This window comes from Sparus aurata, chromosome 6 (genome assembly GCF_900880675.1).
Source record: "Sparus aurata chromosome 6, fSpaAur1.1, whole genome shotgun sequence".
In the NCBI taxonomy this organism is placed as follows: Eukaryota; Metazoa; Chordata; class Actinopteri; order Spariformes; family Sparidae; genus Sparus; species Sparus aurata.
Genome location: NC_044192.1, coordinates 32,754,285 through 32,778,794, shown reverse-complemented (window position 1 = coordinate 32,778,794; position 24,510 = coordinate 32,754,285). Strand labels below are relative to the sequence as shown.

The window sequence follows — 24,510 nt, the reverse complement described above, 5'->3', positions numbered from 1 at the left end:
CCGTGTGGTGCAGCAGCGCACGCAATGATTCTGCTCAACAAACCTGAAAAATGGGATCTCATGAGGAGAAAAGTCTGGGGATCAAAATGATTACAAGTGGTATTAACTACTCAAACAGCACCTCATAGTTTGAATGGATTTAAATCACGTTTCCATGTTAAGTATTAAGATTAATATAGCTGTATCTTATGTTTGTTGAATGTGCTGACAATGTAACTTTCATTCTGCTATATTTCTGTTACAGCCACAGCAAGTCACTAGTATAATGAATGAGTGATTGACTCAGGGAGGTAGACATTAATCAGTTTTATTACAGAGTCAGCAGTTGTTCAAATTCAGGCTCACCCACTTTAACCTCTATACACCTCACTTCCCAGTGTGTTCACACAGCATGGGCTAAGTCCACAGCATACCAGTGCCCAGTGCAATAAATAATTCTCACAGGCCAGGTGATTTTAACAGTGCAAACGATGACGACTGTCAGAAACAATGATGTAGTGATTCCCTGTAAACGTCAGCACACACCTTTAGCTCGCGCTCACTCAACTACACTTTACAGCACAGCACGGAGTGAGGTGTGCACCTGCCTCACTCCTCCACTAGGGGGAGCACGTCCCCTTTTCTTGCTGAGTACCAAGTGCCACATCTCACTGACCTGATGTCAAATGATTTAAAATGTTTTCAAAAATTCTTCAAAGAAAACTGACTTATTGCTCACTTTCACTTTGTGTGACACTGGTTGTCAGTGGAAAAGCAAACGGATGTGCCTATGAGTACAGAGAGGGGATTCCCTTTATTTAGTCTGTGTGGCTGCACAGTGTGGACATCACACCTGTAAGTGTGACGTATAAGAAGGAGACGCTCAGAGAGTCATCCTACAGACAGTACAGTGCACTTGAAGGAGCTGTCGGGTCTTGTTATAGTTACAAGTATCCATAGGATATGCACTTTTTAAATTCCAACTTGTATTTGGTTGCAGTTGTGGATCTTATTTATTGCATTTTTTCACAGAGACATCAAATGTCATGATGTTGATGATTTTATTTTATATATTAACACTATGATCAGTCAGTCATGTTCTGATTGGTGAAGAGGACTGTAGGCTACAGCAGTCTCACTGCTTTAGCCTACAGTCCCCTGGCACAATATGTGATTCTTTAGGCTATTTTTCATAGAATGTGAATGATAGTACAAAACCCTTTCTTTCCCTCATGGTTAGTGGTTGGATGAAGCCATTTATCATCAAACAATTATGTTTGCTCTTTTTAAATCATGAGACTACCCAAATGACCCTCATCAAAAGTGTACATACCCTGGAGGTTTTGGCCTGATAACACACAAGTTGACACGTACAGGTTTAACTTCATCTGACATATAGGACTCTGAATAAAAGTGGTGTGGCTGTTTCAAGATGCACAATAAGGAGGCACTTGAAGAGAAGTGGGCTGCATGGTCGAGTAGCCAGAGGAAAGCCATAACTACGCTGATGCCACAATAACGCAAACAGCAGAGAGACCAGCCTTAATATTTCTGGAACAAGGTTGTTTGGAGTGATGAGACCACAATTGAGCTTTTTGGCCACAAACATGAACCATGATTTGGAGGTCAACAAGGTCTATGATGAAAAGCACACCAGTCCTACTGTGAAACACGGAGGTGGATCGCGGATGTTATGGGGATGTATGAGCTACACAAGGCTCAGGGAACTTGGTCAAAATTGATGGCAAGATGAATGCAGCATGTTGTCAGAAAACAATGGAGGCTGTCATTGATGTTAAATGGGCAACACACCACATTAAGAAGTAGGTTATGAACACTTTTGATGAGGGTCAATTGGGTAGTTTCTGTTGTCATTATGATTTAAAAAGAATTGTTTGATAATAAATGGCTTCACTCAACCACTAACCATGAGTAAAAGAAAAGTTTTTGTATAATCCTTCATATTCTCTGAAAAATGTGACTAAAGGCCTTTAGATTTACACTCGTTAGACTTTGGTGCCCCCTGGTGGGAGCATCAAGAAGACACCGTAGACGCTCTACCTACCTGATTACAACAAATGTAAATCAATAACTTAATCAATCAATCAATCAATCAATCACCGAAACACCATCAATCAGATTTCAAACAAAAGAGCAACAAAAAAACTAGCATAAATATCATACAGCATGTACATATCACTCTGTACCTTTTATACTTCACAGCTGCAAAGGAACCATGTAGAAGAATGTAATATCACCTCTTAGACAGAGAAACTGTAGTTAGTCAGGTGGATACCAAAATTGTTTCAATAAAGATAATTAGCCTCATGAAATCATAACTGATCATTGTCAAAACAAAACAGGGAAATTAGCAACATTACAGCAGCAAAGGATAGCAAAAATAGAGAGCATCAATTAAAAACAGTAACAATGAATAACTACAAAAACAGATTATACATACAGATACCAGTAAAAAGCAGTAGAAACAATATAAACAATATGAATAAGAAACCAAAAACTCCCAAAATAATTTACACTATTGCACATTGACAAGAGTATCTGCATGCCCAGCTCACAGGTGTAAGTCTCTGTAGTTCCCGAGGCTTCTCCTGTGGATACAGCTCTTTCTGAACAGCAACCCACTTGATATGAACAGCAGAGCCGGATACAAATCTATGAATGTTGTGCAGAAGCGCAAAAAAGTCACCAACTTCAGACACTGACTTCACCACATTAAAAATAACGAAACTTAAGCAGTGTTCATTACAGCGCACATAAAATGCAAATCTTGCATCTCTCCTAATGCGTGCAGACACACCAGAATGCTTCCCACTCATTACAGATGCACTACAAGTTTATCTTTGTAGTCCAAACCATGCTTCTAGACACTTCACTATCATTTTAGTCAGACCCTCTGCATCCAGGCTTTCTCTGACTGTAAGTGCAGGAAGCTTTCATGGATGGCAGCGTGGTAATACTAACACACAACTAAAGATATCTCTTCCTTTTGTTGTAAGTCTTTAGTTTCATCAGCCAACACACTAAACACTTCACATTCCTTTACTTCTGCTACGATTTTCTTTTGGACCATTTCCACTAGTCAGCAGAGAATCTCATTCTGAATTTGGTGGCTGGTATACTTGGCAGTGCTACATGCATCTAGTCTTCTCTCAATAAAGGGGTCATGCTTTGCAATTTGATCCAAAAAAGCCCCAAAATTGCCCTTACTGCCAGAGTTATCAGATTCCTAATGACCCCTCTCTGCACTATTTTGAGTTACAGTTACTGGTAGCACCTTATGTTACTTACTTATTTTCCTCAACTTTCTTTTTTCTACCCTCATTTAAGGCGTCCAATGTCGATTTCATACTCTCAGTGCCCCTTTTGTATTCACTCCCGGCATACATGGTATTCACGTGTTGTTCTGACTTTCAGTGAAGTTTGAACCTGGCATCTTTAAACAAGGCTTTTTTTCGTACTGGGGGGGGGATGCCTGCAGATGAAACAGTGACCGGCATGTTGACTTAGAGAGTACTCCAGCCATGGATTGTCCGACACGGAGAACTGTCAAATGGCCTCTTCCTTGTCCCATGTTGAGTTCTTGGTAACATTTTCAGACATGGCTGAGCAGGACCCTTCTCTCTGGATCTTGAGATGTCTAGAATACAAATTGTACTTTAATACACGATTAAGTACTGTGGCTCACAGTGGCTAACTTATAGGTTTATGTGTCGAGCATTTGCACAATGAAAAGCTTCTGTTCAATGTAAGTGCAGCTGAATCTGGACCTTAGGCTAAATAATGCCATTAGCAGCACCTGTGATTGCCATATTATATCATGTCAGAATAGCTGCTGTTCAAAAGGTTCGTAGATAGGTAAGTATGTATGTATGGGCCTACCACTTGGTCCTTCAGGTGCACAATATGTGGTGCTTGATGTGGATGTGGGGGGTTCGGTGGCATCTCCTCCTAGCAGCTCTGGCTCACTGTCTTCCTCCTCAGAGGCAGACGTATGTGTCAATCTCAGCAATAGATGAAACTGCATTGTTAAAAATATAGATGCAGTAAAAATGAATAAAACAGCAATAAAATAACATCACACACAAAATCATCTAGTGTTACAAGCTGAATCAACATTCAAAATTAGGCTCAATCTGTCAAAATCACCTTTTGTTACAGTGTGAGGCCAAACTTTTCAATGTCCTAACTGGGCATGCAGTTTACTGCCTCTGTCAGCTCTGACCTGGGGCTGGTAGACTGGCTCCTTGTGTCTGAACACACCGACTTGCCTGGATAGCTCCAGGTTCAGAGCTGCCAGGGCTGCTGACATTGGGGCTGGGGTCTGTCTGGACCTGAGCTGTGCCTCTTCATTCTTATCTGTCCTTATACAAAACAAGACAGCCTGGTTACACTCCGACATTGTGTTATGCAGAATCTTAAACTATTCGTCCTCATTCTCGTGCTGTAGGTTAGTTTAAAATCAACTGCCAGCCAAGCTACTATACAATTAAACTGGATCATGTACGCTGTTTAGCGCTAAGTAAGCTAGCTATAATTTAGACCTTCACAATAGCAAACAGGCTACATGGACACTGACATAATCTCTGAGTATTCATGACAGTTTGTTTTGAGCTCTAGTATGACATTCTTGCTAACTGAGTTGATTTAAAGTCCCTTACTGAAAAACTAACTATTACCTGGCTCCCCCACAATATTCTAAGCTAACGTTAGTGCTACATAGCTTCAGGCTAACATTAGGTCATTGTCTTTCATAACGTTGGCGGCTGTGCGGGGCGGAACATGTAGCGTCGCCTTCTCCTCCTCCAGATGCATCATTTTTTCTAATTACGGTAACCTCTGTTAGCCTACTGTGCAAGTAAGCTAGCGGTTAGCCTGCTCGCACAGTTGAACTATTGGGGACGAGATCTCTTCTCTAAATGTGCAGTCAAATCGTCAGTGTACAAAAATTGCTCATCAGGAACCACATTAAAACTTACTTGATTTAAAGTAGGCCCTCTCGATCCATTCGTGTTTTGAAAGACATTTATTCTGCCTCCCGCGTTTGCCTTTCCGTAATGAGCTACTGTCAACGAGACGTGAGGTGACCTGTCAATCAACTGGCCATCCCTGTAGCCCCGCCCCTTTATGAATTTTCATACAAATATTGCTGCATGAAAATTCTTTTCAGGCCAATTTAGCCAAAAGGTGGCAAATTATTACAAAAGTAAAGCAATTTCAAATGTGAAAACTGTTTGGTGAGTGACTGATTATGTGAGTATTGGCTGGGACTGTGTGTCAGGCATAATAACTGGCTAAAAAAAATGAAGGTGGGCACCGTAAGTGATACGAGGAGGACGCGAGAGGTCTATAAATACGGGTGGAGTTCCTCGTTGCTATTGTAGGAGATGATTTCACTGATACAGTTCCCGCTGTATAGCTCGTTGATCCATGCCTCACAGCATCGGATCCCCGCTAAGCTTGAGAGCATGACACCCCGCAGACAGGCAGTCCCCGCCATGAGTGACGGTTGAGGCCCGGCTCCCTCTCATAGGCCGAGGGACGCCCGAGCGGGGTGCCAATGCACGGCAATACAGCGGTAGAGCTGCGGTGGAGTTAACTCCTACCCGGCTGCTACTAAACAGGTAGAGTAGCAGTCGGTTATATAGTTTTGTATTTCATGTCAATGTGAAAGCTTCAATGACTATGACAGAAATCAATATTCATTCTTTTATTTTAAATATAATATTATATCATTATTATTATATTACATTACTTTGAAATATAGCTAAACCCTTGTTTGAGGTGAAAAAGAGTTGTCTTCACTTTATGTGTAAACGGTTCAGAGGGGACTAACTTTTTTGGGACATTAGAAAAAAAAGATGAAATCAGAGCCTGCATGCCTTATAAATGTGGCAGGTTGACATAACGTAGTTAGATTGTGTTCTTTAATAGTGGTGTCATTGAGTCCCTGTTTTATCATTTGCCAGTTCCTCATGATCTGACCCTGCCTGCATTTGGGGTGTCGTGTCACGTGAGCACTGACTGAGCTGATGTGGGGGTCGAGGGTTTGTTGCACCTCTTGATCATGTGAAGCTTAATTTGTATTATTTGTGTGTAAACCAAGAAAACAAAAAAATGCATCAAATATAAAGATATTAAAGTTTAACATCTAGTCTAGAAATGTTTGAACACAGAAGAGATATTCTGCTTTGTTTCGTGTCTCATATGATTTTACCTTTTTTCTTTTTTTTGTCTTAAAATGACCTGTACTTCTTCTCCTTGATTAAAAAAACCCACAAATCAATGACTATGCGAATGTTTCTAATTTGAAAAGTTAAAATACTGGACATAAAATGCCTCCTGCTTCTCTGTTTAGTCCATTCTGTCTTCGTCTCGGTGTTTACTGGTGGTTTTTACCTGACTGTGATTGGCCTCCAACAGTTGTGATGTCATGGCTGAGGTCACCGTGATGGTACAGGTGTGTTGCTTTTCTTATTGTACCTGTACAGTATGTAATGAGTTTGAACAATGAGTGAAAAAACCTGCTGTCACCAAGTTGGGCATTGGCAATGTCCTCTAGCAACGCCAAAGCAGCGACTGTATCATGTGGCACAGTCATTACACACAGCTCCAGCACTTAGTGCCGTTTAAAGGACCTGATAATAGGTCACACCTGAAGGGATTCTTACTCCCCAACTATACAGGAATGACTATGTGGCATTTTTACATGAAATAGATATTTAAGAGACCCATGGGAATGAAGCATTAGATAGCTTCTCTTCTGTCATGTTTCATCACCAGGTGAGATCACATTTTAAACCTTTCAACTCTTCAAATGTCATCAACATTTGAGCTGTCTGACACCTGACGGGTGTTACTGATCACATTAATGATGTGATGTAGAAGTCTCCCAGTGAACCATGGAGGTGTGACAGACAGTGAGCCACGATTCATCATATCAGTGAGATTCTTTGGTGTTTAGCTCCAAAACAACAGCTAGAAATGACTTTACAATAGAGAAGAATCTTATAAATACATCAAGTAAGGAGAAATAGCCTATAAAATGGAGTACAAATGAATGTTGGAACAAGCAACAATAAAGAGCAGTCAGTAATGATATTCAGTGGTAAGTAAAGGTTTCAGATAAAAAGAAGCAGTTCATAATGAATAAAGAGCTGATATTACACACACACACACACACTCACCACCAACGTCACAAAAAGGTAGACATTAGGTGTCACACTGGCTGCTGTGACTGATGCTCACTGCTCACTCCAGGTGGAGGCGGTGTTGGACAAACAAACACAGCTGGTTTGTGGAGGTTTCTGCTGGAAACAAGAAGCTAAATGAGCAGTGATGAAGCTGCGGTAACATATAAACACGTTGTTGTTGAAGAGTATAAAGACTGGGTCCCGCTGTGTTACTCAGGCTGCACTACAGCGTCTATTCACAGGCGCGATCCCACTACTGAGCGGCACGGGGGCTTTGACCTGCTCCGTCTCCGACCTGGGCCGGTGCACCCCTCCTTAGACGACCTGGTGGTCCCGGGCTCCCCGAGGAGCACCATATCGATACCGAACTTAGTGCGGACACCCGATCGACATAGTCCGCTGCAGCTCAGAGGTCCTGAGCTCAAACGATCCTCCAGCCTCAGCCTCCCGGGAGCTTGGATTACAGGCGCGCGCCACCGCACCCGGCGAGAAAACCCTGCGTCGTAGAGGGTCTGGACTTTGACTGACGTGACGTGATCAGGGAGTACCCTCAGGGAGCATTTAGCGACGAAACAAACGTGCATCTGCAGTGTGGACTCAATAGATTTTTTAATGGGAACTATTTTGCAGAAGACTACAGAGGGACACAGTGAGAATCAGGGCCGGCTCTTCTTGGCATAGGACATACTACTATTTCATGTATTTATTTATGAATGTATTTATTTATCCTCATTTGCAATACATTTTCCTCTGTTTTTGTTGCTCTGTTTGTTATTATGTGTGGTGTCGTTAAGTGTTTTCAAAGGCGCCTTTAAATAAAATGCATCATTATTATTCATTATTACTATACAGGCGGTCGCCAAGAGCCCCCATGCTGTGGGGCCACTGCTAATTAAAAATAAAAATATTTTCTGTCTTAAAACTAACAAATGAACAAACAAAGAAAGAAGAACAAACTACCTCCCTGTTGCTCGTAGATGTAGGCTAGGCACGTTGAGACACTGACGCTATGAGCTCGCCAGACCACACCCCTTTTTTTCGAGGTCAGAAGCCGTCATCTCCGACGGCCGAGCGGTTTAGATGCATGTCACTTCGAGTGTTACAATGCGCATGCGCTCACCCGTTGAAATATGAGGTTGGCGAGTTCGCGTCCAGATGCGGACCAGCCTGCGCAAGATGTCCGTTGACAATGTCTGTGTCTATAATAACCAGATTCTGATGTGTAAATGTGGGATCATCTAATAATAACAATCATGGAGACAAAAATTAACAAAGTCTATAAACTGGCAGTGAGCCTGCTTTCTTTTCTGTTAGCAGTGAAGTGATAAACTCCATGACAGAACATTATAAAATATGACATTGTATAAAATGACATGTAGCCTAACGGTAAAAGAAAGCAAAGTTTCAGTAGGCTGCTTTCATAAATATGCACCATATGTATAGTTATTATTATTGGTAGTAGTAGTAGTAATACTATATTAATTAATTAACATATCAAATTTATTATTATTATTATTTTAAAAAATAAATAAATAATAATAATAATAATAATTTATGACCATGTTTCTGCATATTCTTGACTTTGAATGGGAGCAGCTGTAACGTATGTGTGTGAAGGTGTAAATGAGATACATTAACTTACAGCCCTTTGTAGAAGGAGCGTCACAAGGATGACATTTTGGCAAATTGAAGAAATGTGGTGGTGGTGGTGTACACCGTGGGGTGCAGCAGCGCACGCAATGATTCTGCTCAACAAACCTGAAAAATGGGATCTCATGAGGGGAAAAGTCAGGGGACCAAAATGATTACAAGTGGTACAAAGTGCTCAAACAGCACCTCATAGTTTGAATGGATTTAAATCACGTTTCCACGATGAAGTATTAGAATAATATAGCTGTATCTTACGTTTGTTGAATGTGCTGACATTGTAACTTTCACTCTGCTATATTACCATTACAGCCACAGCAAGTCACTAGCATAATGAAAGAGTGATTGACTCAGGGAGGTAGACATTAATCAGTTTTATTACAGAGAGTCAGCAATTGTTCAAAATTGAAGAAATGGGTGGTGGCGGTGTACACCGTGTGGTGCAGCAGCGCACGCAATGATTCTGCTCAATAAACCTTGAAAATGGGATCTCATGAGGGGAAAAGTCAGGGGATCCAAATGATTACAAGTGGTATAAGGTACTCAAACATATACGGAAGAGGATTAGGGCCACATGTGAATTTTTTTTTTTGTACTGACTTTAAAGTCAGAATTCTGAGAAAAAAGTCAGAATTCTGAGATTAAAGTCAGAATTCTGCACATGTAAATTTTTTTTGACTTCTGATTTTAATCTCAGAATTCTGACTTTTTTCTCAGAATTCTGACTTTAATCTCAGAATTCTGAGAAAAAAAGTCAGAATTCTGACTTTAATCTCAGAATTCTGAGAGAAAAAAAGTCAGAATTCTGAGAAAAAAGTCAGAATACTGACTTTTTTCTCAGAATTCTGACTTTAAAGTCAGAACTAAAAAAAAAATTCACATGTGGCCCTAAGTATTAGATTAATATAGCTGTATCTTATCATGTTTGTTGATTGTGCTGACAATGTAACTTTCACTCTGCTATATTACTGTTACAGCCACAGCAAGTCACTAGCATAATGAATGAGTGATTGACTCAGGGAGGTAGACATTAATCAGTTTTATTACAGAGAGTCAGCAGTTGTTCAAACTCAGGCTCACCCACTTTAACCTCTATACACTTCACTTTCCAGTATGTTCACACAGCATGCCAAGTGCCACATCTCACTGACCGGATGTGAAATGATTTTAAATGTTTTCAAAAATTCTTCAAAGAAAACTGACTTATTGCTCACTTTCACTTTGTGTGACACTGGTTGTCAGTGGAACAGCAAACGGATGTGCCTATGAGTACAGAGAGGGGATTCCCTTTATTTAGTCTGTGTGGCTGCACAGTGTGGACATCACACCTGTCAGTGTGACGTATAAGAAGGAGACGCTCAGAGAGTCATCCTACAGACAGTACAGTGCACTTGAAGGAGCTGTCGGGTCTTGTTATAGTTACAAGTATCCATAGGGTATGCACTTTTTAAATTCCAACTTGTATTTGGTTGCAGTTGTGGATCTTATTTATTGCATTTTTTCACAGAGACATCAAATGTCATGATGTTGATGATTTTATTTTATATATTAACACTATGATCAGTCAGACATGTTCTGATTGGTGAAGAGGACTGTAGGCTACAGCAGTCTCACTGCTGTAGCCTACAGTCCCCTGGCACAATATGTGATTCTTTAGGCTATTTTTCATAGAATGTGAATGATAGTACAAAACCCTCTCTTTCCCTCATGGTTGTTGGGTGAAACCATTTATCATCAAACAATTATGTTTGCTCTTTTTAAATCATAATGACAACAGAAACTACCCAAATGATCCTCATCAAAAGTGTTCATACCCTGGAGGTTTTGGCCTGATAACACACAAGCTGACACGTACAGGTTTAACTTCATCTGACATATAGGACTCTGAATAAAAGTGGTGTGGCTGTTTCAAGATGCACAATAAGGAGGCACTTGAAGAGAAATGGGCTGCAAGGTCGAGTAGCCAGAGGAAAGCCATAACTACGCCGATGTCACAATACGGCAAACTACACAGAGACCAGCCTCAATACTTTTGGAACAAGATTATCGGGAGTGATGAGACCAATATTGAGCTTTTTGGCCACAACCATGAACCATGATTTGGAGGTCAACAAGGTCTATGATGAAAAGCACACCAGTCCTACTGTGAAACACGGAGGTGGATCACTGATGTTTTGGGGGATGTGTGAGCTACACAAGGCTCAGGGAACTTGGTCAAAATCGATGGCAAGATGAATGCAACATGTTGTCCGAAAAAAAATGGAGGCTGCCATTGATGTTAAAGGGGCAATACACCACATTAAGAAGTAGGTTATGAACACTTTTGATGAGGGTCAATTGGGTAGTTTCTGTTGTCATTATGATTTAAAAAGAGCAAATACAATTGTTTGATAATAAATGGTTTCACTCAACCACTAACTACGAGAGAAAGAAATTTTTTTGTATAATCCTTCATATTCTCTGAAAGATTTGACTGAAGGCCTTTAGATTTACACTCGTTAAGACTTTGGTGCCCCCTGGTGGGAGCATCAAGAACACACTGTAGACCTCTGGCTACCTGATTACAACAAGTGTATATCAATCAATCAATCAATCATCACAACACCATCAGTCAGATTTCAAACAAGCATGTACATATCACTCTGTACCTTTTATACTTCACAGCTGCAAAGGAACCACGTAGAAGAATGTAATGTCACCTCTGAGATAGAGAAACTAATTAGTTAGGTGAATACCAAAATTGTCTCAATAAAGATAATTAGCCTCATGATATCATAACTGATCATTGTCAAAACAAAACAGGGAAATTAGCAACATTACAGCAGCAAAGGATAGCAAAAATAGAGAGCATCAATTAAAAACAGTAATAATGAATAACTACAAAAACAGATTATACATACAGATATCAGTAAAAAGCAGTAGAAACAATATAAACAATATGAATAAGAAACCCAAAACTCCCAAAATATTTACACTATTGCACATTGATAAGAGTATTTACACATTTCACACAGGGTGGGGGTCGCTCTCATATAGCTCAGCTGTCGCCCCCCTTTCTCCCACCACCTGCACTGAGACCGGTGGGCATCCAACGCCTTCTTGGTCACTTTGTCAAGTCCATTCCTGTCAGCAGTCCTGATGCTGCTGATCATAGACATACACTACTCACAAAAAGTCAGGGATATTCGGCTTTTGGGTGAAATTTCAGGATATACCTAAAATCCACTATAACCTTTACAGATGAACTTAAAGTGACCTTCTCTAAACTTTTGAATGCACATGTCCAACAATTCAATGTTTCAGTACTTTCTGCACAACTTGCTGTTCTCTAACAAGGAGCTTAACGGCAAAATTCACAACAGGTGTTTGGTCCATGAATCGACCAATACATTTCCTGGTTCAATTAGAATCGGTATTTAAACAGTCCTCCTCATCATGCTGTTCACATTTTGACATCATGAGACCAAGACAACACCTAACAATTGATCAACAGTACCTCGCCATTGCAAGGCTTCAAACAGGATGTTCTCAGATGGAAGTGGCCACTGAGCTTAGAGTGTCACAGAGTGTCATCAGTAGGTTGCAACAGAGATACAGAGAGACTGGAAGAGTCACAGAAAGGCATAGAAGTGGACATCCATTGGACACATCCCACACTGATGACCGCTTCGTTGTGAACAGTGCCCTGCAGAACCGGATGATGAATGCCACTCAAATCCAGGCACATTTAAGGGAGGTGAGAGGCACCCAAGTGTCACGTCAGACCATTCGAAACCGTTTACATCAGTGTGGTTTGCGTGCTAGTCGACCTGCAAGGGTACCTGATCACACCACCAGGCACAGGCGTCATCGTCTTGCATGGGCCAGGGAGCATTTACGCTGGACGAGGAACCAGTGGGCCTCAGTGCTGTTCTCTGATGAAAGTCGATTCATGTTGAGCAGAAATGATGGCCGCCAACAATGTTGGAGACGTCAAGGAGAGCGCTATGCCTCAGCCATTGTTGTCACCAGACGAGCCTTTGGTGGCGGTGGTGTTACAGTGTGGGCAGGTGTGTCTAGTCAATACAGAACTGCCCCACACTTTGTGAATGGCACAGTGACAAGCCTTTACTACCTGGATAACATCATTAATCCGGTCATTGTGCCCCTGTATGAACAACACAGGCCTAATTTCATCTTCATGGACGACAATGCACCAGCTCATCGAGGTCACATCATCAGGGAACGGCTGCTGGAGACTGGGGTACCTCAAATAGAGTGGCCTGGACTTTCTCCAGACCTGAATCCCATAGAAAATCTATGGGATCAGTTGATTCGCCGTGTTGAGGCTCGTAACTCTGTACCCCAGAACCTCAATGACCTGAGGGCTGCCCTTCAAGAAGAGTGGGATGCCATGCCTCAGCAGACAATAACTCGACTTGTGGACAGCATGAGACGTCGTTGTATAGCTGTAATTGATGCTCAAGGACACATGACAAGTTATTGAGACACTGACATTTTTTGTTGTGGTATACCCACCACTGTTGTTGGCTTTAGTTTCAATAAATTGTTTGACATGAGGAAATCACCATTGTATGTTTCTACTTAAATGCCCTACTTTCATGATATAATACCACTGAAGCGTGAACTTTTTGCATTTTCCATAAATTTCACCCGAAAGCCAGATATCCCTAACTTTTTGTGAGTAGTGTATATACACAGATACCTCATTGAGCACTGGATGGCACTCAATGAACTAATACAAGTGAATGGAGTGAACTTTAAGCCTCAGAACCGCTGGAATCCTGTCCCTCAGATTAAGACGTGCCATGTATCTCTATGCCCAGCTCACATGTGTAAGTCTCTGTAGTTCCCGAGGCTTCTCCTGTGGATACAGCTCTTTCTGAACAGCAACCCAACTGATATGAACAGCAGAGCCGGATACAAATCTATAGATGTTCTGCAGATGTGCAAAAAAAGTCACCAACTTCAGACACTGACTTCACCACATCAAAAATAACTAAACTTAAGCAGTGTTCATTACAGCGCACATAAAATGTAAATCTTGCATCTCTCCTAATGCGTGCAGACACACCAGAATGCTTCCCACTCATTACAGATGCACTACAAGTTTATCTTTGTAGTCCAAACCATGTTTCTAGACACTTCACTATCATTTTAGTCAGACCCTCTGCATCCAGGCTTTCTCTGACTGCAAGTGCAGGAAGCTTTCATGCGTGGTAATACTAACACACAACTACAGATATCTGTTCCTTTTGTTGTAAGTCTTTTGTTTCATCAGCCAACACACTAAACACTTCACTTTCCTTTACTTCTGCTACAATTTGCTTTTGGACCATTTCCACTGATCAGTAGAGAGTCTCATTCTGAATTTGGTGGCTGGTATGGAAAGCCGTTTGAGCATTTATTCAATATCCTTGATATCAGACTTAAGGTTCATGTACTAGTAAGCTTTTTGTCCTCACTAGTAAGACAATTTGGCGCACTAGTAGAACTACTAGGGCGCACTAGTAGAACGACTGTGTCTTACCAGTAACGTTTTTTCCACTACTAGTGCCACTTTTGGCCTACTAGTGCGCAATCAAACCCTACTAGTAAACTACTGTTCTGCTCTAGTAACACTACTAGGCCATACTAGTAGGCATGTGTCACGCACTAGTAGCCTTTTGGACGCTACTAGTAGCACCAAAATGCCCACTAGTAGCACTAGTAAGGCATTTTTGACCTCACTAGTACTACTAGTAAGTACAAAAATGTCCACTAGTAGTACTAGTAAGCAGGGTTCTCCCCAGAAATTCTTAGTATAGCGGCGCACCGTCTGTCCGGGGGGGGGGGGGGGCGTGACCGCTCGTCAATGTCAGTCCGGGGGGGGGGGGGGGGCGCTCGTCAACGTCAGTCCGGGGGGGGGGAGACACGGACGTACGGACAGCCGGTCATCAACTCCGTCAGCCGGGGGACGGACGGACGCTCATCGCCGTCAGCCGGGAGCTCCTAGCCGTCAACCGGGGGGCGGCGGACGGACGGACGGACGGACGGACGCTCCGTTGATATCAAGGATATCTTTGATATCACGGATATCCGTGATATCAGGGATATCCGTTGATATCACGGATATCAAAGATATCCCTGATATCAACGGATATCCGTGATATCAAAGATATCCTTGATATCAACGGATATCCGTGATATCAACAATATCCTTGATATCCGTGATATCAAAGATATCCTTGATATCCGTGATATCAAAGATATCCCTGATATCAACGGATATCCGTGATATCAACAATATCCTTGATATCCGTGATATCCGTGATATCCGTGATATCCGTGATATCCTTGATATCCGTGATATCAAAGATATCCTTGATATCCGTGATATCAAAGATATCCCTGATATCAACGGATATCCGTGATATCAACAATATCCTTGATATCCGTGATATCCGTGATATCCTTGATATCCGTGATATCAAAGATATCCTTGATATCCGTGATATCAAAGAAAACCTTGATATCAACGGATATCCCAGATATCCCTGATATCACGGATATCACTGATATCAACGGATATCACTGATGTCACGGCTATCAAGGATATCACGGATATCACTGATATCACAGATATCACGGATATCAAGGATATCACGGATATCACTGATATCACGGACATCACGGATATCCTTGATATCAGTGATATCAAGGATATCACTGATATCACGGATATCACTGATATCAAGGATATCACTGATATCACGGATATCACTGATATCACTGATATCAAGGATATCACGGATATCACTGATATCACAGATATCACTGATATCAAGGATACCTCAAGCACACAGTTTGAACATTCACCAATCAAAATCCATGTCCCACCTTCCTCATTTGCATGCAGTCCACTAGTACTACTAGTGGCGGCATCTTGCAACTTACATGTACACAAGTAATGGCTAGAATGTCCACTAGTAACACTAGTGAGGCTATTATGATTTTACTAGTACTACTAGTAAAAGCCAAACTGCCCACTAGTAGTACTAGTACGGCATTTGTGACCTTACTAGTACTACTAGTGTGGGACAGAATGTCTACTAGTACTACTAGTAACAGACAAAATGTCTACTAGTAGCACTAGTGAGACATTCATGATCTTACTAGTACTACTAGTAGAGGGCAACATGTCTGCTAGTACTACTAGTGACAGCCAAAATGTCTACTAGTAGCACTAGTAAGGGCCAAGATGTGTTCTAGTAGCACTAGTAAGTGGCAAAATATCCACTGGTAGCACTAGTGGGGGAATTTTTCACCTTACTAGTAGTACTAGTAGCATAAAAAATGCTTACTAGTGTTACTAGTGACAGATATTTTTTTCTTACTAGTGTAACTAGTAGAATAAAGTTTGTTTTACTAGTGAGCCTCTGAACCTAACATGTAAGGAGTTTGGCTGTACTAGTATGACACAATACACTACTAGTGCGCAACTAGCGAGCTACTAGGATGCAATTGCACACTACTAGTGCATGACTTCATGCAACCTGTAAAACATTTCTGTAACATGTAAGACATTTCTGCGCACTAGTAGGACAAATTTGGCATACTAGTAGGACAACTACGTCTTACTAGTGAAGCAAAACTGTGCACTAGTTGACAACTGTGCGCTACTAGTACTACTAGTGACACTATAAAATTCTACTAGTTAACATCAAGTGCCTCACGAGTAGTACTAGTAGCGCACAGTTGTCAACTAGTGCACAGTTTTGCCTCACTAGTAAGATGTAGTTGTCCTACTAGGATGCCAAAGTTGTCCTACTAGTGCACAGAAATGTGTTACTTGTAACAGAAATGTCTCACAAGTTGCATGAAGTCGCGCACTAGTAGTGTATTGTGTCATACTAGTACAGCCAAACTCCTTACATGTGAGGTTCAGAGGCTCACTAGTAAGACAAACTTTCTTCCACTAGTTACACTAGTAAGAAAGAATTATCTGTCACTAGTAACACTAGTGAGCATTTTTGATGTTACTAGTGCTACTAGTAAGGTGCAAAAGTCCCCCACTAGTGCTACTAGTAGATATTTTGCCACTTACTAGTGCTACTAGTACATATTTTGGCCCTTACTAGTGCTACTAGTAGACATTTTGGCTGTTACTAGCAGTACTAGTAGACATGTTGCCCTCTACTAGTAGTACTAGTAAGATAATAAATGTCTTACTAGTGCTACTAGTAGACATTTTGCCTGTTACTAGTAGTACTTGTAGACATTCTGGCCCGCACTAGTTGTACTAGTAAGGTCACAAATACTGTACTAGTACTACTAGTGGACAGTTTGGTACATACTAGTTAACATGTAAGCTGCGCCATGAATCCACTAGTGTCACTAGTTGCATTTCGTCAGGCCAACATGTGGTACTAGTGCGCAAAATGCAAATGAAGCATGTGGGATAATGACAAAATCCTGAGTCTTGATTTGTCGGCACTACTTATTTTGAATTAGAGAGCCAATAGGAAGCCTCAATGAATGCTTATTTCCCACCTTCCCATTAGCATTTTGTGCAACTAGTGTTACTAGTAAGCATTTTAGCTTCTACTAGTTCAACTAGTGAGCATTTTCCCCTTACTAGTAGTACTAGTATGGTCCAAAATATCCCAACTAGTGCTACTAGTGGTTGCTGTGGCTCTTACTAGTAGTACTAGTAGACAATTTGGGCCTTACTAGTAGTACTAGTGAGGTAAAAAACACCTTACTAGTAATACTAGTAGGCACATTGGACCTCACTAGTAGTACTAGTGATGTCAAAAGACACATACTAGTATTACTAGTAGACATTTTGACCTTCACTAGTAGTACTAGTGAGATCAAAAACATCTTACTAGTGCTACTAGTGGACATTTTGGCTCTTACTAGTCCTACTAGTGGGCATTCTTGCCGTTACTAGTAGTACTAGTAAGGTAAAATATACCTTACTAGTACTACTAGTGGACATTTTTGTACTTACTAGTAGTACTAGTGAGGTCAAAAATGCCTTACTAGTGCTACTAGTGGGCATTTTGGTGCTACTAGTAGGGTCCAAAAGGCTACTAGTGAGTGACACATGCCTACTAGTAGGGCCTAGTAGTGTTACTAGTGCAGAACAGTAGTTTACTAGTAGGGTTTGATTGGGCACTAGTAGGCCAAAAGTGGTACTAGTAGTGGAAAAAACATTACTGGTAAGACACAGTCGTTCTACTAGTGCGCCCTAGTAGTTCTACTAGTGCGCCAAATTGTCTTACTAGTGAGGACAAAACGCTTACTAGTACATGAACCTTAAGTCTGATATCAAGGATATTGAATAAATGCTCAAACGGCTTTCCATAGGCTGGTATACTTGGCAGTGCTACATGCATCTAGTCTTCTTTCAATAAAGGGGTCATGCCTTGCATTTTGATCCAAAACGGCCCCAAAATTGCCCTTACTGCCGGAGTTATCAGATTCCTGATGACCGCTCTGTGCGATATTTTGAGTATCAGTTACTGGTAGCAGCTTATGCTACTTTGATTTTCCTCAACTTTCTTTTTTCTACCCTCATTTAAGGCGTCCAATGTCGATTTGATACTCTTAGTGCCCCTTTTGTATTCACTCCAGGCATACATAGTATTCACGTGTTGTGCTGACTTTTAGTGAAGTTTAAACCCGGCATCTTTAAACAAGGCTTTTTTCCAGCTGACTCGGATGGGAAGGCCAAGTCCTGTGTACTAGGGAGGGAAAAATGCCTGCAGGTGAAACAGTGACCGGCATGTTGACTTAGAGAGTACTCCAGCCATGGATTGTCCCGATACCAAGAACTGTCGAATGTCCTCTTCCTTGTTCCATGTTGAGTTCTTGGGAACATTTTCAGACACGGCTGAGCAGGACCCTCCTCTCTGGATCTTGAGATGTCTAGAATACAAATTGTACTTTAATGCACAATTAAGTACTGTGGCTCACAGTGGCTAACTTATAGGTTTATGTGTAGAGCATTTGCACAATGAAAAGTTTCTGTTCAATGTAAGTGCAGCTGAATCTGGACCTTAGGCTAATTAATGCCATTAGCAGCACCTGTGTTTGCCATACTATCATGTCAGAATAGCTGCTGTTCAAAAGGTTCGTAGATAGGTGAGTATGTATGTATGGGCCTACCACTTGGTCCTTTAGGTGCACAATATGTGGTGCTTGATGTGGATGTGGGGGGTTCGGTGGCATCTCCTCCTAGCAGCTCTGGCTCACTGTCTTCCTCCTCAGAGACAGACGTATGTGTCACTCTTAGCAATTGATGAAACTGCATTGTTAAAAATATAGATGCAGTAAAAATGAATAAAACAGCAATAAAATAACATCACACACAAAATCATCTAGTGTTACAAGCTGAATCAACATTCAAAATTAGGCTCAATCTGTCAAAATCACCTTTTGTTACAGTGTGAGGCCAAACTTTTCAATGTCCTAACTGGGCATGCAGTTTACTGCCTCTGTCAGCTCTGACCTGGGGCTGGTAGACTGGCTCCTTGTGTCTGAACACACTGACTTGCCTGGATAGCTCCAGGTTCAGAGCTGCCAGAGCTGCTGACATTGGGGCTGGGATCTGTCTGGACCTGAGCTGTGCCTCTTCATTCTTATCTGTCCTTATACAAAACAAGACAGCCTGGTTACACTCCGACATTGTGTTATGCAGAATCTTAAACTATTCGTCCTCATTCTCGTGCTGTAGGTTAGTTTAAAATCAACTGCCAGCCTAGCTACTATACAAGTAAACTGGATCATGTACGCTATTTAGCGCTGAGTAAGCTAGCTATAATTTAGACCTTCACAATAGCAAACAGGCTACATGGACACTGACATGATCTCTGAGTATTCATGACAGTTTGTTTTGAGCTCTAGTATGAAATTCTTGCTAACTGAGTTGATTTAAAGTCCCTTACTGAAAAACTAACTATTACCTGGCTCCCCCACAATATTCTAAGCTAACGTTAGTGCTACATAGCTTCAGGCTAACATTAGGTCATTGTCTTTCATAACGTTGGCGGCTGTGCGGGGCGGAACATGTAGCGTCGCCTTCTCCTCCTCCAGATGCATCATTTTTTCTAATTACGGTAACCTCCGTTAGCCTACTGTGCAAGTAAGCTAGCGGTTAGCCTGCTCGCACAGTTGAACTATTGGGGACGAGATCTCTTCTCTAAATGTGCAGTCAAATCGTCAGTGTACAAAAATTGCTCATCAGGAACCACTTTAAAACTTACTGCAGGGTGATTTAAAGTAGGTCCTCTCGATCCATTCGTGTTTTGAAAGACATTTATTCTGCCTCCCGCGTTTGCCTTTCCGTAATGAGCTACTGTCAACGAGACGTGCGGTGACCTGTCAATCAACTGGCCATCCCTGTAGCCCCGCCCCTTTATGAATTTTCATACAAATATTGCTGCATGAAAATTCTTTTCAGGCCAATTTAGCCAAAAGGTGGCAAATTATTACAAAAGTAAAGCAATTTCAAATGTGAAAACTGTTTGGTGAGTGAGTGATTATGTGAGTATTGGCTGGGACTGTGTGTCAGGCATAATAACTGGCAAAATAATCAAAGTGGCCACCATCAGTGATACGAGGAGGACGCGAGAGGTCTATAAATACGGGTGGAGTTCCTCGTTGCTATTGTAGGAGATGATTTAACTGATACAGTTCCCGCTGTACAGCTGGTTGATCCATGCCTCACAGCTTCGGATCCCCGCTAAGCTTGAGCGCATGACACCCCGCAGACAGGCAGTCCCCGCCATGAGTGACGGTTGAGGCCCGGCTCCCTCTCATAGGCCGAGGGACGCCCGAGCGGGGTGCCAATGCACGGCAATACAGCGGTAGAGCTGCGGTGGAGTTAGCTCCTACCCGGCTGCTACTAAACAGGTAGAGTAGCAGTCGGTTATATAGTTTTGTATTTCATACCAGTGTGAAAGCTTCAATGACTATGACAGAAATCAATATTATTTTTTTATTTTAAATATTATTATATTACATTACTTTGAAATATAGCTAAACCCTTGTTTGAGGTGAAAAAGAGTTGTCTTCACTTTATGTGTAAACGGTTCAGAGGAGAAATAACTTTTTTGGGACATTAAAAAAAAAGATGAAATAGTGGTGTCATTGAGTCCCTGTTTTGTCATTTGCTAGTTCCTCATGATCTGACCCTGCCTGCATTTGGGGTGTCGTATCACGTGGGCACTGACTGAGCTGATGGTGGGGGTCGAGGGTTTGTTGCACCTCTTGATCATGTGAATCTTAATTTGTATTATTTGTGTGTAAACCAAGAAAGCAAAACAGAAAAAGTGAATGCATCAAATATAAAGATATTAATGTTTAACATCTAGTCTAGAAATGTTTGAACACGTAAGAGATATTCTGCTTTGTTTTGTGTCTCATATGATTTTACCCTTTTTCTTTTTTGTCTTAAAATGACCTGTACTTCTTCTCCTTTATTAAAAAAAAAAAACAACAAATCAACGACTTTGCGAATGTTTCTAATTTGAAAAGTTAAAATACTGGACATAAAATGCCTCCTGCTTCCCTGTTTAGTCCATTCTGTCTTTGTCTTAGTGTTTACTGGTGGTTTTTACTTGACCATGATTGGCTTCCAACAGTTGTGATGTCATGCCTGAGGTCACCGTGGTGGTACAGGTGTGTTGCTTTTCTTATTGTACCTGTACAGTATGTACTGTATCATGTGGCACAGTCATTACACACAGCTCTAGCACTTAGTGCTTTTTAAAGGACCTGATAATAGGTCACACCTGAAGGGATTCTTACTCCCCAACGATACAGGAATGACTATGTGGCATTTTTACATGAAATAGATATTAAAGAGACCCATGGGAATGAATATCATTAGATAGCTTCTCTTCCGTCACGTTTCATCACCAGGTTAGATCACATTTTAAACCTTCCAACTCTTTAAACGTCATCAACATTTGAGCTGTCTGACACCCGACGGGTGTTACTGATCACATTAATGATGTGATGTAGAAGTCTCCCAGTGAACCATGGAGGTGTGACAGACAGTGAGCCACGATTCATCATATCAGTGAGATTCTTTGGTAGCTCAAAAACAACAGCTAGAAATGACATTACAGTAGAGAAGAATCTTGTAAATACATCAAGTAAGGAGAAATAGCCTATAAAATGGAGTACGAATGAATGTTGGAACAAGCAACAATAAAGACCAGTCAGTAATGATATTCAGTGTTAAGTAAAGGTTTCAGAAAAAAAGAAGCAGTTCACAATAAATAAAGAGCTGATATTACACACACACACACACACACACCACCAACGTCACAAAAAGGTAGACGTTAGGTGTCACACTGGCTGCTGTGACTGATGCTCACTGCTCCTCTCCTCCAGGTGGAGGCGGTGTAGGACAAACAAACACAGCTGGTTTGTGGAGGTTTCTGATGGAAACAAGAAGCTAAATGAGCAGTGATGAAGCTGCTGTAACATATAAACACGTTGTTGTTGTTGTTGAGCGTGTGTTGAACAGTATAAAGACTGGGTCCCGCTGTGTTACTCAGGCTGCACTACAGCGTCTATTCACAGGCGCGATCCCACTACTGAGCGGCACGGGGGCTTTGACCTGCTCCGTCTCCGACCTGGGCCGGTGCACCCCTCCTTAGACGACCTGGTGGTCCCGGGCTCCCCCAGGAGCACCATATCGATACCGAACTTAGTGCGGACACCCGATCGACATAGTCCGCTGCAGCTCAGAGGTCCTGAGCTCAAACGATCCTCCAGCCTCAGCCTCCCGGGAGCTTGGATTACAGGCGCGCGCCACCGCACCCGGCGAGCAAACTCTGCGTCATAGAGGGTCTGGACTTTGACTGACGTGACGTCATCAGGGAGTATCCTCAGGGGGCATTTAGCGACGAAACAAACGTGCATCTGCAGCGTTTACTCAATAGATTTTTCATGGGAACTATTTTGCAGAAGACTCCAGATGGACACAGTGAGAATCAGGGCAGACTCTTGGCATAGGACATACTACTAATTTATATATTTATTTTTGTATTTATTCATTTATACTCATTTGCAATACATTTTCCTCTGTTTTTGTTGTACTGTTTGTTATTATGTGCGGTGTCCTTAAGTGATTTTAAAGATCTCTTTAATCATCATTGTTATTCATCATAACTATACAGGCGGTCGCCAAGAGCCCACATGCTGGAGGGCCTCGGTGAATCAAAACAAATGATTTTATGTCTTGAAAATAACAAATGACCAAAGAAAGAAAGACAGAAGAACAAACTGTGCCTCCCTGTTGCTCATCGATGTACTAGGCACGTTGAGACACTGATGCTATGAGCTCACCATACCACACCCCCTTTTTTTTCAAGATGAGAAGCCGTCATCTGCGACGGCCGAGCGGTCTAAATAGATGTCACTTCGAGATTTCCTAGTGCGCATGCGCTCAACCGTTGGGGTACGTATGTTGGTCGATTCGCGCCCAGATGCGGACCAGCCCGCGCAAGGTCTCGGCCCTGTAACTAGTATAGACAGACTCCGCTGTTTATAACAAAATGGCGTGATTTTTTTGAACAATGTTGTATGACAGACTTAAAACTGAATATCGATCAGACTGTGCCTGCTGAGGAGACTCAGGTGGTCCTTTGGAGTGCAGGAGTCACTCCTGAAGACCTTGTTTCACTCTGCTGTTTCCGCCAGTTTCTACGAGTAGTCAGCAGCATAGACATACAGACACCTCACTGAGCGGGTTGCAGCGATACGTTGACGTCGCCGCCATATTGAAAGTGGCAGCTACAGCTCAGCCCCTTGAACTAACACAAGTCAATGGAGTGAACTTTATAAAGCTCCTTCTACAAAGTGCAATAAGTTAATGCCTCTCATTTACATTCACACACATATCTTTGACAGACAGATAGGAACCAAAAACAACGTCTGTAACGTTCTCTGATGGTTATAAACATTAACTACTCCTTATGTTTATTATACAGGTAGGCACCATACCACAGGATGTATTTTTATGTTTTTATGAGTGTAAATGAGACATCTGTCTACTATACTGTCAACTTAGTTAATCAAATTTAACTTTGAATATGGACAATGGATATTCTAACCCTTTATACTTCACAACTATAAAGGAACCACATAGAAGAATGTAATGTCACCTCTGAGATAGAGAAACTGTAATTAGTTAGGTCAGGTGAATACCAAAATTGTTTCTATAAAGATAATTAGCCTCATGATATCACAACTGATCATTGTCAAAACAAAATAGGGAAATTAGCAACATTACAGCAGAATAGACAAGAGTATTTACACATTTCACACAGGGAGGGGGCCGCTCTCATATAGCTCAGCTGTCGCCCCCCTTTCTCCCACCACCTGCACTGAGACCGGTGGGCATCCAACGCCTTCTTGGTCACTTTGTCACATCTCTTCCTGTCAGCAGTCCTGATGCTGCTGACAGTAGACATATATACATAGACGCCTCATTGAGCGCTGGACCTTACATCCACATCGCCGCCATATTGGAAGTGGCAGCTCTGCCCCCTGAACTAGTACAAGTGAATGGAGAACTTCGGTCGATTTAAACGTGCAGCTTCATCGCTTCAACGCACTGTTTTAACTACTTTTTTATTCATTTTGAGTCATACACACTACAGTGCTGTGT

The 24,510-nt window shown here is 41.7% G+C and overlaps 3 long non-coding RNA genes across 4 annotated transcripts in view; all 3 read right to left on the bottom strand.

Moving 5' to 3' along the window:
* The window catches only part of LOC115584166 (uncharacterized), a 55,292-nt gene that overhangs the window by 5,683 nt on the left and 25,099 nt on the right, over positions 1 to 24,510 (bottom strand). The gene's annotated exons all lie outside the window — the stretch shown is intronic.
* Positions 1,215 to 4,441, bottom strand: LOC115584167 (uncharacterized). 2 transcript variants are annotated; one of them, XR_003984504.1, is made up of 3 exons: positions 4,147 to 4,441; positions 3,880 to 4,018; positions 1,215 to 3,637 (listed from the first exon to the last, which is right to left on the bottom strand). It is a non-coding gene; the product is annotated as an uncharacterized LOC115584167 (long non-coding RNA). The 2 variants fall into 2 exon arrangements; XR_003984505.1 differs by having other exon boundaries at positions 4,223 to 4,441.
* Positions 18,200 to 20,217, bottom strand: LOC115584165 (uncharacterized). The gene is made up of 4 exons (XR_003984501.1): positions 20,090 to 20,217; positions 19,260 to 19,474; positions 18,993 to 19,131; positions 18,200 to 18,752 (listed from the first exon to the last, which is right to left on the bottom strand). It is a non-coding gene; the product is annotated as an uncharacterized LOC115584165 (long non-coding RNA).